The sequence below is a fragment of the Leuciscus leuciscus genome (genome assembly GCF_965113295.1).
Source record: "Leuciscus leuciscus genome assembly, chromosome: 2".
Classification (NCBI taxonomy): domain Eukaryota; kingdom Metazoa; phylum Chordata; class Actinopteri; order Cypriniformes; family Leuciscidae; genus Leuciscus; species Leuciscus leuciscus.
Window position 1 is genome coordinate 21018696 of NC_138726.1, and position 14014 is coordinate 21032709.

Consider the following 14014-nt stretch of genomic DNA (forward strand, 5'->3'; position numbering starts at 1 on the left):
CGACGACCCACACAGTAAGTGTGTTAAATGTTTGGGTTTTTCACATGCGCGCGAGGCAGTCATAGGATCGTCTAAATGCAAATTCTGTGAAAATTTGTTGCTCAGAACCCTCAAATCGCGGCTCGCGGTTTTTGAGAGGGAATCATTCGTCTCCCCCTGTCGCGCTCCCGAGGCCGCTCGAGGATCCGCGACTTGGGGTTCGGATGTAGAGCTTGAGGATGTGGAGTTCGAGCAGACGAGCCCCGCTCTTTCTCTCCCTCCCTCCCCTCGGCACGCGCGAGGCATGCCAGTCGAATTTTCGCACGATTATTTGCGCCCCAGCCCGGGAGCACGCGACGCGGTTTCTTTCGGGCTGGAGGATGTACTTTTTACCGAGGCTTCCGACTCCGAGGATTTCGGGCCTCCTCTCACCGACGAGGTTATCCCGCCGAGCGGCCAGGAAGCGCGGCCTACTGCGGCCTACGCGGAGCTCGTTGACGTACTTTCGCGCGCTACGGAGAAGCTCGCTATTGATTGGCCCGACGAGCCCCGCGAATCTCAGTCGTCGAAACTCGACGAGAGACTTCTCAGTGGCCCTAATTCTAGGCCTCAACGGAGAAAGCTGCCATTTTTCAGTGATCTGCATCACGAGATTTCCAGATCCTGGAAGCAGCCTTTCTCTGCGCGCCTCACTAATGCGGCAGCTGCTGATTTCACCAACCTAGTAGGTTCTGTGGAACAGGGCTATTCCGCCATTCCGGCGATTGAGGAGACTTTAGCCGACCATCTTGCTCCGTCGTCTGCGCCGTCCTGGAAGTCGCGCCCCCTCCTCCCCTCTAAAGCATGTAGGACTACTTCCTCTCTCATTGGGAAATCCTACATGGCGGCTGGGCAGGCAGGCATGACCCTGCACACTATGGCCATTCTTCAGGCCTACCAAGCGGACGTCCTGAAGGAAATGGACGAGGGCGACGGCGTGACCCCCGAAGCGGTCAAGGAGCTTCGTAAGGCTACGGATTTAGCCTTAAGAGCCACCAAACATACTGCACGCGCCATAGGTCGCTCTATGGCTGGTTCCGTTGCGGTGGAACGCCACTTGTGGCTTAATCTCACGGAGATCCGTGACAAGGAGAAGGTTTTCCTCTTGGACGCCCCCATTTCTCAAACGGGGTTGTTTGGTGAGGCGGTCAACACAGTGGTTGAGAAATTCCGCTCCTCCAAATCCCAATCGGCCGCGTTCAGACAGTTCATGCCCAGGAGGGTTAGGGAACCTTCTGCTCCCTCCCCTGTTCGACCCAGAGAACGTCCCTCTTATAGACCGGAGTTCTCTTCCAGGAGGAGCGAACCGGTGCATCCCCCACCTACACAGGTTTGGGGAGCCCGCGGTCGCCCATTTCCCCGTCAACGGCCTCACAAGCGCCTCCAGTTGAAGCGGTCCGACAAACCGACCGCTCCGGCGGCCCAGAGCCGTTCCTGACCCTCCGGTCGGAAAAAGGAGAGCTCCTCTGCTTCCTCAAGGTTGGGACAGACCGCGCAAGCGTTTCTGCCCACCTCCCAGCTCTCCTTTCCTTGCCCTGTCACCTTCGCCACTCAGAGTGTCTCGAAGTGCAGGCCATTTTTCACCATCTCTACTCAGCCCGGCGCGGGAGGAAGGAGACGCTTTTTGCTTTCTCCCCTCACCCCCGACACTCTCTATAACTGCCGGTCGCATCCTCGGAGGCACTTTTTGTTCTCCTCCGGAGCAGGCAGACCTGGTCACCATGACCCCAGCATCGATGCCTCCCATCACGTGCCAGGACGCCAAGGGCTCTCCTGCACAGTCAACTTCTCTACCCCACGAACGTCAACACGGCACCCTCACTCAGGTATGTCGTCTGCATTACAACATCCCTCTTCCTCTTTCACATTTCTTTCAAGAATGGGAGCGCTTACCAGGGGTATCGTCTTGGGTTCTCCGCACAGTTCGGTTCGGCTACACTCTTCAGTTTTGCCGCAATCCCCCCTGTTTCAACGGGGTCTTTCCTACTGTAGTGGACAGCGCCACTCAGGCTTCTGTACTTCAGCAGGAAATTTCATCCCTCCTTCTCAAAGGAGCAATAGAGGAGGTTCCTTCAGGAGAAACCGAACGGGGCTTTTACAGCCGTTATTTCCTGGTCCCGAAGAAGGGCGGCGGTTTGCGTCCCATCCTGGACCTCCGCCGACTGAACTTCGCCCTTTACAAAGGGAAATTCAAGATGTTGACGCTGAAAGCTATCATATCTCAGATTCGGCCAGGGGATTGGTTCGTGACAGTAGACCTAAAGGATGCTTACTTTCACATCCAGGTTGTACGGCGACACAGGCAGTTCCTCAGGTTCGCCTTTGGAGAAAGAGCGTTCCAGTACAGGGTCCTTCCCTTCGGCCTCGCTCTGGCCCCGAGGACATTCACGAAGTGTATGGATGCAGCTCTGGCCCCATTGCGGCTCCAGGGCATCCGTATTCTAAATTACCTGGACGATTGGCTCATTTTAGCCCAGTCCAGGGAACTAGTGACCCACCACAGCGACATCGTCCTGAGTCATATCCAGTCTCTCGGTTTGAGGTTGAACTCGGAGAAGAGTGTTCTTGCTCCGGCTCAAAGCAGCATTTTCTTGGGGGTGAACATGGATTCCGTTCTCATGCAGGCCCGCTTGGCTCCTGCACGGATTTCCAGTCTGACGACATGCTTGGCCCGTTTTTCGCTAGGCCATCATGTGTCTGTGGGCACTTGCCGCAGGATGCTGGGCCTAATGGCTGCGGCCTCCTCTGTGCTACCGCTGGGCCTGCTCCACATGAGACCCTTCATGTGGTGGATGAAGCTCTCAGGGGTTCGGCCCTCCGGGCCAACCCTTCGTCTACTGAAGGTATCGCGCAGTTGCTTTCGAGCCCTGTCAGTTTGGCGGGACCCTCTTTTTCTTCGGAAAGGGGTCAGCATGGGTACGGTATTTCGTCGTCAAATGATTACGACGGATGCCTCTCTCACCGGCTGGGGAGCGGTTTTCGAGGGCAGACCAGCGTGTGGGGTCTGGACTGGCGAGACTCTCTCTTGGCACATAAACTGCCTGGAGTTAAGAGCCGTTTTTCTGGCTCTGCATCATTTTCTCCCTCTTCTGGAAGGACACCATGTAATTGTCAGAACAGACAACATGGCAGTGGTGTCTCATGTGAACCGGCAGGGGGGTTCTCGGTCGCGCACCCTAGACAGGCATGCGCGTCACCTTCTCCTGTGGTCTCAGAGCAGATTCCTGTCTCTGAGAGCAGTTCATGTCCCAGGGGTTCTGAACCTCGCAGCAGATTTTCTATCGAGGCAGAAACTCAGATCGGGAGAATGGATGTTGAACCGCCAGACGGTGGCCCTGATATGGGAGGTTTTCGGAGAAGCGGAAGTGGACCTCTTTGCATGTCAAGAGTCGTCCCAATGCCCGCTTTGGTTCTCCCTGAGTCCCCCGGCTCCATTAGGGATAGATGCGTTTGCTCACCCTTGGCCAACGCAGAAACTCTATGCCTTCCCGCCCATCAAACTGATCCAGGCGGTCTTGGCCAGAGTGAGAGAGAGCGGAGTCCGCCTCCTCCTGGTAGCTCCGTTCTGGCCGTCTCAGCCATGGTTTTCAGAGCTAATTCCTCTGCTGGAATCTTCCCCCTGGAAGATCCCGGTCAGGGAAGACCTGCTGTCCCAACTGCAGGGCAGGATATGGCATCCTCGCCCAGACATATGGAAGCTGTATGTTTGGCCGATCAGAGGCCGTTAGCATTAAGTTCTGATCTCCCAACTGACGTTCAGGAGACCATTGCGAGTGCTAGAGCCCCTTCTACAAGGAGGCTATATTCTTCCAAATGGAAGGTTTTTGAGACATGGTGCTTAGCACATGATAGGAGCCCGGTTAACTGCCCTGTTGGTTCAGTACTAGAATTCCTGCAGGAGAAGTTTGCTTCTGGAGCAGCTGCTACCACTCTCAGAGTTTATGTCGCAGCTATTGCAGCACATAGGGAATCGGACGAGATTCCCCTGGGGAAACTAAGGTTAGTTTCGGCCTTCATGCGTGGGGTTAAGCGCCTGAAACCGGCTCGCTCCCCTAGAGTTCCCTCATGGGACCTTTCTATTGTCCTAGAGGGTTTGACGAAGGCCCCCTTTGAGCCCTTGGAGTCAGCTCCGGAGCGGATTCTGACTCTCAAGGTTTCTCTTTTGTTGGCCTTGTCCTCATTAAAGCGGGTAGGAGACTTACAAGCTCTTTCTGTTAGCGAGTCTTGCTTGGACTTTGCTCCTGGCTTGGTCAAGGTTTCCTTGAGGCCGAGACCAGGGTATGTCCCCAAAGTTCTTTCCACAACTTTCCGCTCGCAGGTGGTTAACCTTAACGCTTTCCACCCTCCTCCATTTTCTTCTGAGGAAGATAGGAAGCTTAACTTGCTCTGCCCAGTTCGTTCTCTTAAGATATATGTAGACCGCTCAGGCGGTTGGAGGAAATCTAACCAGCTTCTGGTTTGCTTCGGTGCTGGCCGCCGTGGGCTTGCTGCATCAAAGCAGAGGATTTCTCACTGGGTCACAGAAGCTATCTCGTTGGCTTACGAGGTGCGTGGCTTGCCTTCACCTCTTAGCATTAGAGCACATTCCACCAGAAGTGTGGCATCTTCTCAAGCTCTTTTTAGAGGAGCACTTTTGGAGGACATTTGTGTTGCGGCAGGCTGGTCCTCTCCGCACACTTTTGTAAGGTTCTATAATTTGGATCTTGACATGACCCCGGGTTCCCAGGTTCTTTCTGTTTGAACTCATCTTGGTCGTTGTCTCATTTATGTACCAGTCATGGAAAGCGCTCTAGCTTGGCGAGTTTGGTAGTCCGTTCCCACTGCGCTATCCGCAGCGTTGAGTGAACCTATGAAAGAGAACGTCTCTGGTTACTTACGTAACCTATGTTCTCTGAATAGGGAACGAGACGCTGCGTTAGCTGCCAAGCTCCTCGCGCTGCTGACAGTTTTCTTTTCGGCAGAGAAATCTGAGGAGCAGATGGCGCACGCGAATATGTAATGATGCGACGTAAGAGCGTCGGGGCGGAGCCAGACTGCGCGGGCGCCATCAGCCAATGAATTGGCGTGATTCTATAGGGCTTCAGACAATCGGCACATTCGGAGAATATCCCACTGCGCTATCCGCAGCGTCTCGTTCCCTATTCAGAGAACATAGGTTACGTAAGTAACCAGAGACGTTTTATATGCTCATAAGAAGTCAAGTATAGCTCTAAATAAATATATTTAAAATAAATAAATAAAAAAATCATACTTTATGATGTTAGTTTCATTAAATAAAATAATAATTAGAAAAAATTTAATTCAAGGAAATTTCTCTGGCATTTATTTATTTTTGCTGTAGCCTATGGAAAACGTACCGAACCGAACCGTACCGAACCGTGACACAAGTGTATCGTATCGAACCGAACCGTGAATTTTGTGAACCGTTACACCCCTAATATATATATATATATATATATATATATATATATATATATATATAATATACAGCCACAGCGATCTGCTATGCCACATTAAAGAGCATCAAAGTGTCTTTTACTGTTTGAATTTACATTTACATTTACATTTACATTTATTCATTTAGCTGACGCTTTTATACAAAGCGACTTACAATTGCTATATATGTCAGAGGTCGCACGCCTCTGGAGCAACTAGGGGTTAAGTGTCTTGCTCAGGGACACATTGGTGTCTCACAGTGGATTCGAACCCGGGTCTCTCACACCAAAGGCATGTGTCTTATCCATTGCGCCACCACCACCCCAGAACATTTACATTTACATTTATGCATTTGGCAGACGCTTTTATCCAAAGCGACTTACATTGCGTTATCCTATACATTTATACATAGGTATGTGCAATCCCCTGGGATTGAACCCACAACCTTGCGGTGTTAACGCAATGCTCTTACCACTGAGCTACAGGAAAGCTTTCAAGATAAAATTACAGAATTTGAAAGCTGACACTTGTAAAGTTACAAAGCTTATTGTGATCATTGGAAGATGTTTGTAGCGAAGTTTTGTTCACGCTATCAGTATAAAACAGCACAGACCAAAAGATCGATTTTAGAACTTAAGAAACAATATCAGTTAATCAAAATTAATATTGATTAAAATATATTAACCAAAATTATCACCCAGCCGTAATATGTTGATGGGGCACATTTCTATATAGATTAAATCTGGAAAACTTGATTATCTAATCAAAATATCAAAATACACATTAAGGTAAGGATAAAATGCATCAGATTCAGATTTAGAAGGAACTGGGTCATTTTTATATTTCATATGTAATACTGAAATACTTCCAAAGGATGTATTTATGATTGATTAATATTAGCAAAAATTACACAATGTTTGACATCAATAAAATTCCAATCACCCACATTAAGCATTTAAAAAAAAATATATATATGTTCAATACTATACAAACAAAGCATATGCAGCTGCAGGGGTGACTACAATAACGCACACAAACACAAGCGCAAGCAGTACGATGTCTGGAAGTGACAAATAGGCATTGTAGCAACAATGACAATGACATCCGATCAGCTGCTTTTCAAATTAGTGAATCCTGATCTCGCAAACACATCCTTCGTTGTCTGAGAAGACAAGAGGTCTGTTCACGTCCTGCACTGACGCCTCTAAGTCTGGGTGGACCGTCCTAATTACAAGTTTATGACTCCTCAGAGGGGTTTTTTATGGCACATTGCCTTAAACAGAAGGAACCCTCTTGTTTAAAATTCCCTCTCTATCTAAAACCCACATGCCTTTGAATCACGTGACAAGCCTCAAAGACATTCCAGATATTCCACACACACGCACAAGAACACTCGTGGACTTTGAAACAGAAATTTCCACATATGATCCAATAGCAATGCTTTTGATATGTATTTTTATATGTGTATAATTTCCATGGCAGATTGAGATGTCTATGTTCTATCATAGAAATCAATTGACACCTAAAATGCTCAGAATTCTACATTTGAAATGCATATCTGTATTCCCATATTCTGTACACACCATTTCTGGTATCATTCTAATCGTAGTGATCTCACGGAATTGCATATATGTATGAGATTACAATGAAATGTATTCTTATGGGTATTATCTTTCTGAAAGAGAAAATACGAATTCTATATCTCACATGACATAGTCAAAGTAGGCGTTTCTTCACAAACAAAGAAACTTTTTCCCGCTTCAGATCAGCAGATCCGATTTGCTGTTGTCCCAAAAAGAGGGCGTGAGACCCAGAAGGCGCAGCACCAACAGGACACTGTCCGCGCTTCCTGCCTCTCAGCATCACTCGAACAGAGAACCAACTTGCAAGTAGGCTACTGATCTCTCTAAAAGCTGATTCCAGGTGCCTCTTGAAATTAGGTTTCTGTCTGTAATAATTACCAGCTACTTCCTCTCTCTCTCTCCTTATTTTCTCTCTTTCATTTCATTCACTCTGATCACGTTATTTCTTATGTTCTTGTTTGTTTAAATGTTTGTTTGTTTTATTGTTTGCATTTTTACGTACGTTTATAGTTGTAGCTCATGTAATCTCTAGTCTTGACATTTATTAAAACCCATTCATACTTTGACTGTCTCTGTGTTTGAAAATCCACCTTTATAAAGTCAATGAAATGCAAAAGATCTAAGCTACACGCTCGATATTATAGACTACTTTGAGTAGTTTTAATTCATAAACCCAAAAGTTTTATGTTCACGGCCAGAAGATAAACTTTCTTGGAGTTTGTAAACGGGATACCCCTTCTTAACTGTGATAATCTTACATTTATTCGCTGGACGAATGACTGATGACTAGACCAGTTACAGAACAAGGTAATCTCGATAATTGATAAAGTAAATGTATATGCGATTTATGAATTATGACCATGAGTTATGATTATTAATATTTCCAAATTCCCTATATCCTTGAGCTAATTCGCATTGACCCAGAGTCAGATATATTTACGTTACAGCATTTTAACCAAAGCTAATTAGGGCTTTGAATTGGGGGATTTGGCAAAGATAAGACTGGCTGGCTTGGAAGAAGTAATTGTACAGAGTAGAACATAAACAAAACCTCCCTCATTGACTTGACAACTGGCTCACTGCTTTCTGTCTCAATACAACCAATGGACATTTATATGAATTTGTCTAATTTGCTCCACACTCAAGACATAGGCACATTCCTTCATCTCCATTATATAATAATCCTAGAGTGGACAGCTGAATACATTAATGTGTTAAAAGATATTTGTAAAATTGAAAGCCAATGTACAGTATCCCCCCAGGATAATCAGAAAGGATTTTCTTCGGGTTCTTGCTATTATAGTTGAGATCTGTGGGCTTGTGGAATACATTCGAATATGTTAACACAATCATCCTATTTTCAGTTTGAATGGATTGGATAGAAAATTGCCCAATTTATTGACTGAACATCTCGACAAACCTTTCAATCACTATGGTATTGGGCAAAGAGCTAGGCTGGATGACCTTCAAACCTAACCTATATGATATTTGGTGTAATTTAAATCTAGCATCTCCCATCCATCAAGCATGAATCACTCTTAATCAAGCGTGCTGCACAAGCCCTGAAAAGTGAAGCCAAAACGTCTCGATCGCCCCCCGGTGACTGGTCCTAGTATAGGTCATAAGCCCCGCCTCCCCGTGTTATTCAACGGGACGTGAGACCAACTAAACAATTAAATTACACTTCAAATATCTTTTTTCCAAAGGTGGTTTCTTTCATTTTCTGTCGTGTTTATCACGCTGATGTAAGTTCAAGTGTCTGTTTCAAAAATAAGTTGGTTTTTAGTTAGTTACGTGATGCGGTGGTGTGACGTCATGATTGACAGCTGTGATTGACAGGTTCTCTGAGTGAAGTAGTCACTGAAGCACCAACGGACATTTTTTCGGGATCTTCAGAGGACTGAGGAGATTGTGTTTATTTTATTTTAACAAGCCTCTTGTCGTACTGCAATCAATTTTTTAAAAAGTGTGCAGAATCCACTCTCCCTGAGTGCATTCTGCGAGAGTGAGGGCGGAGCGTTGATTTCGCGGCTTTACTTCCTGCTCACTACTGCGCAGGTCTGGTCCCGAAATCGCTACTGCGCAGACTCAAGTTCCAATATGTCAGCGCCATATCGGGACTCTGGCGGCTTCAGTTCTCATCAATGGAAGAGAGCGAAGGGGCGTCGTCCATCTTTTTTTACAGTCTATGCTCTTAATATACAGAGCAAAATGAATATGTCTCAAAGCCACATTGTAGTCCCTGCTATAACTCAACAGGAACGTTCTACATACATTTTAGAACTGGTCCATCATTAATTTTGGACCTTTATTCTTCAGATATAAATTTTATTTGTATTGATTCTAAACTCTGACCTTTTATTACATGATTTTTAATTACATTTTTTCCTATGATACCATGGCCCAGTTTCACAGACATGGCTTTGACCTGAAAGTTTCTAGAATGCTTAGTAAGACCTGGATTACCTGGTTATAAGGTGTTTTAAATTGGGGTTGGAGCTAAACTCTGCAGGACATTGGACACCCCTGCCCTAAGCCCTTGATCACTGGAATCCGCAATGTAGCTGATTTATGTATGCTTGGACTGTTGGAGAAAATGTAAAAAATTACACAAACGAAAGTGATAACAATAAAATAAACTATAATTGTGTAAAAAACAACAACATGCATTTGGCAGACGCTTTTATCTAAAGTGACTTACATTGCATTCCACGGTACACATTTTGACATTCTTATCAGTTCTTGCTTTCCCTGGGAATCGAACCCATGACCTTGACGTTGCAAGCTACAGAAAAGCTAATAAAAAGCCTCCAAAAAATAAACTGTCCAAATAAACTTCCCTCGCCCACTTAATGAACACACTTCAAAATGTCGACAAGGATTCCCCTGAGAGGAAGTGCTTAGGGAAGTTTGCAAGTGTATGGCTGCGTCTGAAATCGCATACTCTCTTGAGTAGGTACTTATTTTGAAAAATTACTTCACAACCACTAAAAAAGCACATTCTTCACTGCCCGGCCGGAAAAAAAAAAGTCGCTGTTTGAATTTAAATAGGCAAATACTTAAGGCATTTAAGTAGCTTTTATAAACATGCCCTAAAAAAAAAAAGAAAAAAAAAAAGAAACATTACTAGTGTGCATATTGAGACAAAATGGCACTGACATATTTTAAGATGTCAGTGCAAGTTGCTTTTAGTTAAAACAGCTCAAACAAGCATTTTAGTCTGGGACTAGCTTAAAGGGATAGTTCACTTTGAAATTAATTTTTGGTATGTTTTAGCTTACCTCAAGGGTATCCAAGATGTAGGTGTCTTTTTTTCCGCAGTAGTTTCAATTTTTAGGTCAAACCGTTCTTGTCTGTCAGTCATATAATGCAGGTCTATGGTCATTATCTCAAAACACAAGCACAGAGTCCAAATTAAAACAATTCCCCGTCGTCCAAATTAAACAATTCCCCATCGTAAGTACACATTGATGGCCTAAGACACAAAACGAGCGGTTTGTGTGAGAAAACGAACAGTATTTATATCGTTTTTACCACTTATACACAGCCATGTCCGAGTGATCTGATCTGACGTGTGCGCAGACTGGTGCATAGATATATACACACTAGATGTCGCCTTGTCTACGGCAGTTCATTGGAACGAATGTCTTTAAGGCGACATCTACTGTATATATCTATGCACCAGTCTGCGTACACGTCAGATCAGATCACTTCGACATGGCTGCGTATAAGAGGTAAAAACGATATAAATACTGTTCGTTTTCTCACACAAACCGCTCGTTTCGTGTCTTAGGCCATCAATGTGTACTTACGATGGGGAATTGTTTAATTTGGACGACGGGGAATTGTTTTAATTTGGACTCTGTGCTTGTGTTTTGAGATAATGACCATAGACCTGCATTATATGACTGACAGACAAGAACGGTTTGACCTAAAAATATCAAAATTGAAACTACTGCGGAAAAAAAGACACCTACATCTTGGATGCCCTTGAGGTAAGCTAAAACATACCAAAAATGTATTTCAAAGTGAACTATCCCTTTAAGCCTTGTCTGTGAAACTGGGGGAGTTTCATGTGTCTCATAGGTGACATTTGCTGGCTTTACAGCTGCTAGAAAAAAAAGCTATTATCCAAGTCTCGTTCAAACCTGATTCCAAATCTTCTGGATTAGATCCTGTTTAGGGGATGCACCGATCATGATTTTTCATGGCAGAGAGGATTGCCATTTTTTTCTTTAAGTAAATGTATTTGTTATTTATTTGCTCTATTACAGGCCAAACTGGCCTAAAAAACAGCAACCACTGCATTTTAATCGCGATCCTAATATATATATATATATATATATATATATATATATATATATATATATATATATATATATATTAGTGGTGGGCCGTTATCGGTGTTAACGTGCTGCGTTAACGCGAGACTCTTATCGCGCGATAAAAAAAATATCACCGTTAATCTATTCTCCAAGTTGGGTTGGGAGATGGCTCTATACTACACAAGCTATGATGACGCAATCTACCCGCGGCCGCGAGGTAAACCCGGCTGCAACGCATATTCGTCGTCATCTTAAGTAAACACGGCTGAAAGTGAAAGCTGGTGAAAAAGATCGGTGCAACATCCATTATTTGGACTTGGTTCGGGTTTAAGCCGTCAGACGAGCAGCAGCAAACTATATACAGAGTGTGTGGGGTAACAGTTCGGTAAATTAACACACGACTAATCCGTTCTACCACCTCAAATTCAAAACGAAACATGATATCACTGAATACCAGCGCGCGCGTATTATTCCCATTCCAATATATCTTAGTGGTGTAGCACATAATCTCGATTTTAAGAATCGTTGTTGTGTTTCTTTTTAACTGAAAAGACATCAGTTAGACAATATTCTAATTTTAAATTTGGGGTTTCATAAGCTCCAAGCCATAATAAACATTAGACCTACTTAAGTCTCTGCAGCTAGTGTACTTACATTTTATTTATCTGCAAAATTATGTTGTATACTTACAGTTTTGCACAATATATGTTCTCAAAACTACATACACCCTTAAAAAAAAAATACATTTAGCAGTTGTTTAGCATGGGTCTGTGTAATCTGTTCTGAAATGGTTTTATTATAATATACTGTATATCGTTATCGCAAGAGGCTGCAATGTATATCACAATATAGATTTTAGGCCATATCGCCGATCCCTAATTGATAGCCTATAGTAGTTGATAATAACATAGGCCTACCTAATGTTGCCTACGGACGGTAACAGTACAGTAGTAACCTTTTACAGTCTATGAGTAGAACAGCTTTCTCAAGCAGTTTGTGATGCATTTTGGAAACAGGAGATGAGCCCCTGGTCTAATGCGCCACCTCCTTGAGAAACCCGTTCTCAAAGACTTACTTTTATAGTCATTATTTGGGTAGCACACATATTCTGAATGCCTTCGGCAGAATTCAAATGAGCCATTTTAATCTAGATTAATCTAGATTAATTTCAAAATTAATCTAGATTAAAAAAATTAATCTATGCCCACCTCTAATATATATATATATATATATATATATATATATATATATATATATATACAAAATATCGGAAAATATCTGAGCGCCATTGGTGTTCGTGAAATGACCATAAATGCTGGATAGTATGACCATGACCATTCATTGACCATGCACCATTCCCATGACTGCCAATTTCCAAAATGCTGTAAGAGGATGAGGAAAATGTAAGCACACTTTCACAAGCAGGAATTTCAGAATAAAAGAGAAGGTTTTTTTTTTTTTTTTTTTTAGTAAACTTTGTGTGTTGAGAGGATTTCAGAAGGCAGGGTAATGCTACACATATAAAAATCATCCAACTGTTAGTTCCCATGGATGCCAGAAATTATATACCCATTTAAACAGGAACAGTGAACAACTGCAATAAAAAGTATTTGAAATCCATGCAGATTTCTTTCTTTCTATGTCTGTTAAAAATCCATTGCCTACATGTTTCACATAATGAGGTGACCAAAAGCAGTTGTCTGAGAAGCACTTGCACAACGAAATTTATTCTGAGAAATGTGCTTGGAGTTTAAATAGAACCAAATCTAATAGAGTGATAGACACACAATGGTTATAAAATATGTCTAAAAATGATGTCAAAACTGAGTCAGATTGGGTCAAAATATGGGTCAGTATCATATAAATAGATTACTGAAGCTGGTTTCTAATAGTGAAATGTGAACACCTCATGTGTTCTGTTGTCAGGATTATACAGCTTTATTAATCCACAATGGCTTATGAACAGATACTATGAGGGCTATTCTGATACATCATGCTTTATAAAGTCATATAAAGAACAGCCCTTGTTCCTTTGTGACTTACACAAACATGCTAATTGAATGCAAATTCAGACACAGGCTGTGGTATTTGACACTGAGGCTTAAAATTTTTCTTCTGTTCCTCCCTGACTGTTTCTTCAAGGGAAATTCTCTCGTATCACTGCAAGCCAAAGCAGCTGCTCGTTTATAAAATATCTTGCTGGCATTATGGCCAGACAGGCTCTTAGACTTTCCTCTTTATCAGAGAGCACTATGTACTTTTGAGTGTCTAGGTATTTAATAACAGATTAGATCAGGTGAGAACATACTAGACAATGTAATGTTGTTTTAGTTCATGTCAGGCAATCCATCAGTGTCTCAGATGAATACAAGAGAACATTATTTCTTCATATTGCTATATTTGAGGCATGGAACCTTGTGGCATTTGGAGAAAACCAGTGTGGATTGTCAAAACTAGCCAGATAACTAGAAAGCTATTCAGACTAATCGGGGGAAATACACAACTCATTGTAATTTATCCCCATGCTTGCGGAGTATCTTTTATTGCTAACTTAGCATACACATAACACTATCACATTCCTATAATTCACATCCGTTAAAGGATTGTTAGGTTGCACAAATTAGGTCAACCGGAAACAGGAACACTTCCCAT

General features: G+C 43.4%; 1 protein-coding gene across 3 annotated transcripts in view; it reads right to left on the minus strand.

Moving 5' to 3' along the window:
* The window catches only part of LOC309485539 (protein phosphatase 3 catalytic subunit alpha), a 248401-nt gene that overhangs the window by 98134 nt on the left and 136253 nt on the right, over positions 1–14014 (minus strand). The gene's annotated exons all lie outside the window — the stretch shown is intronic.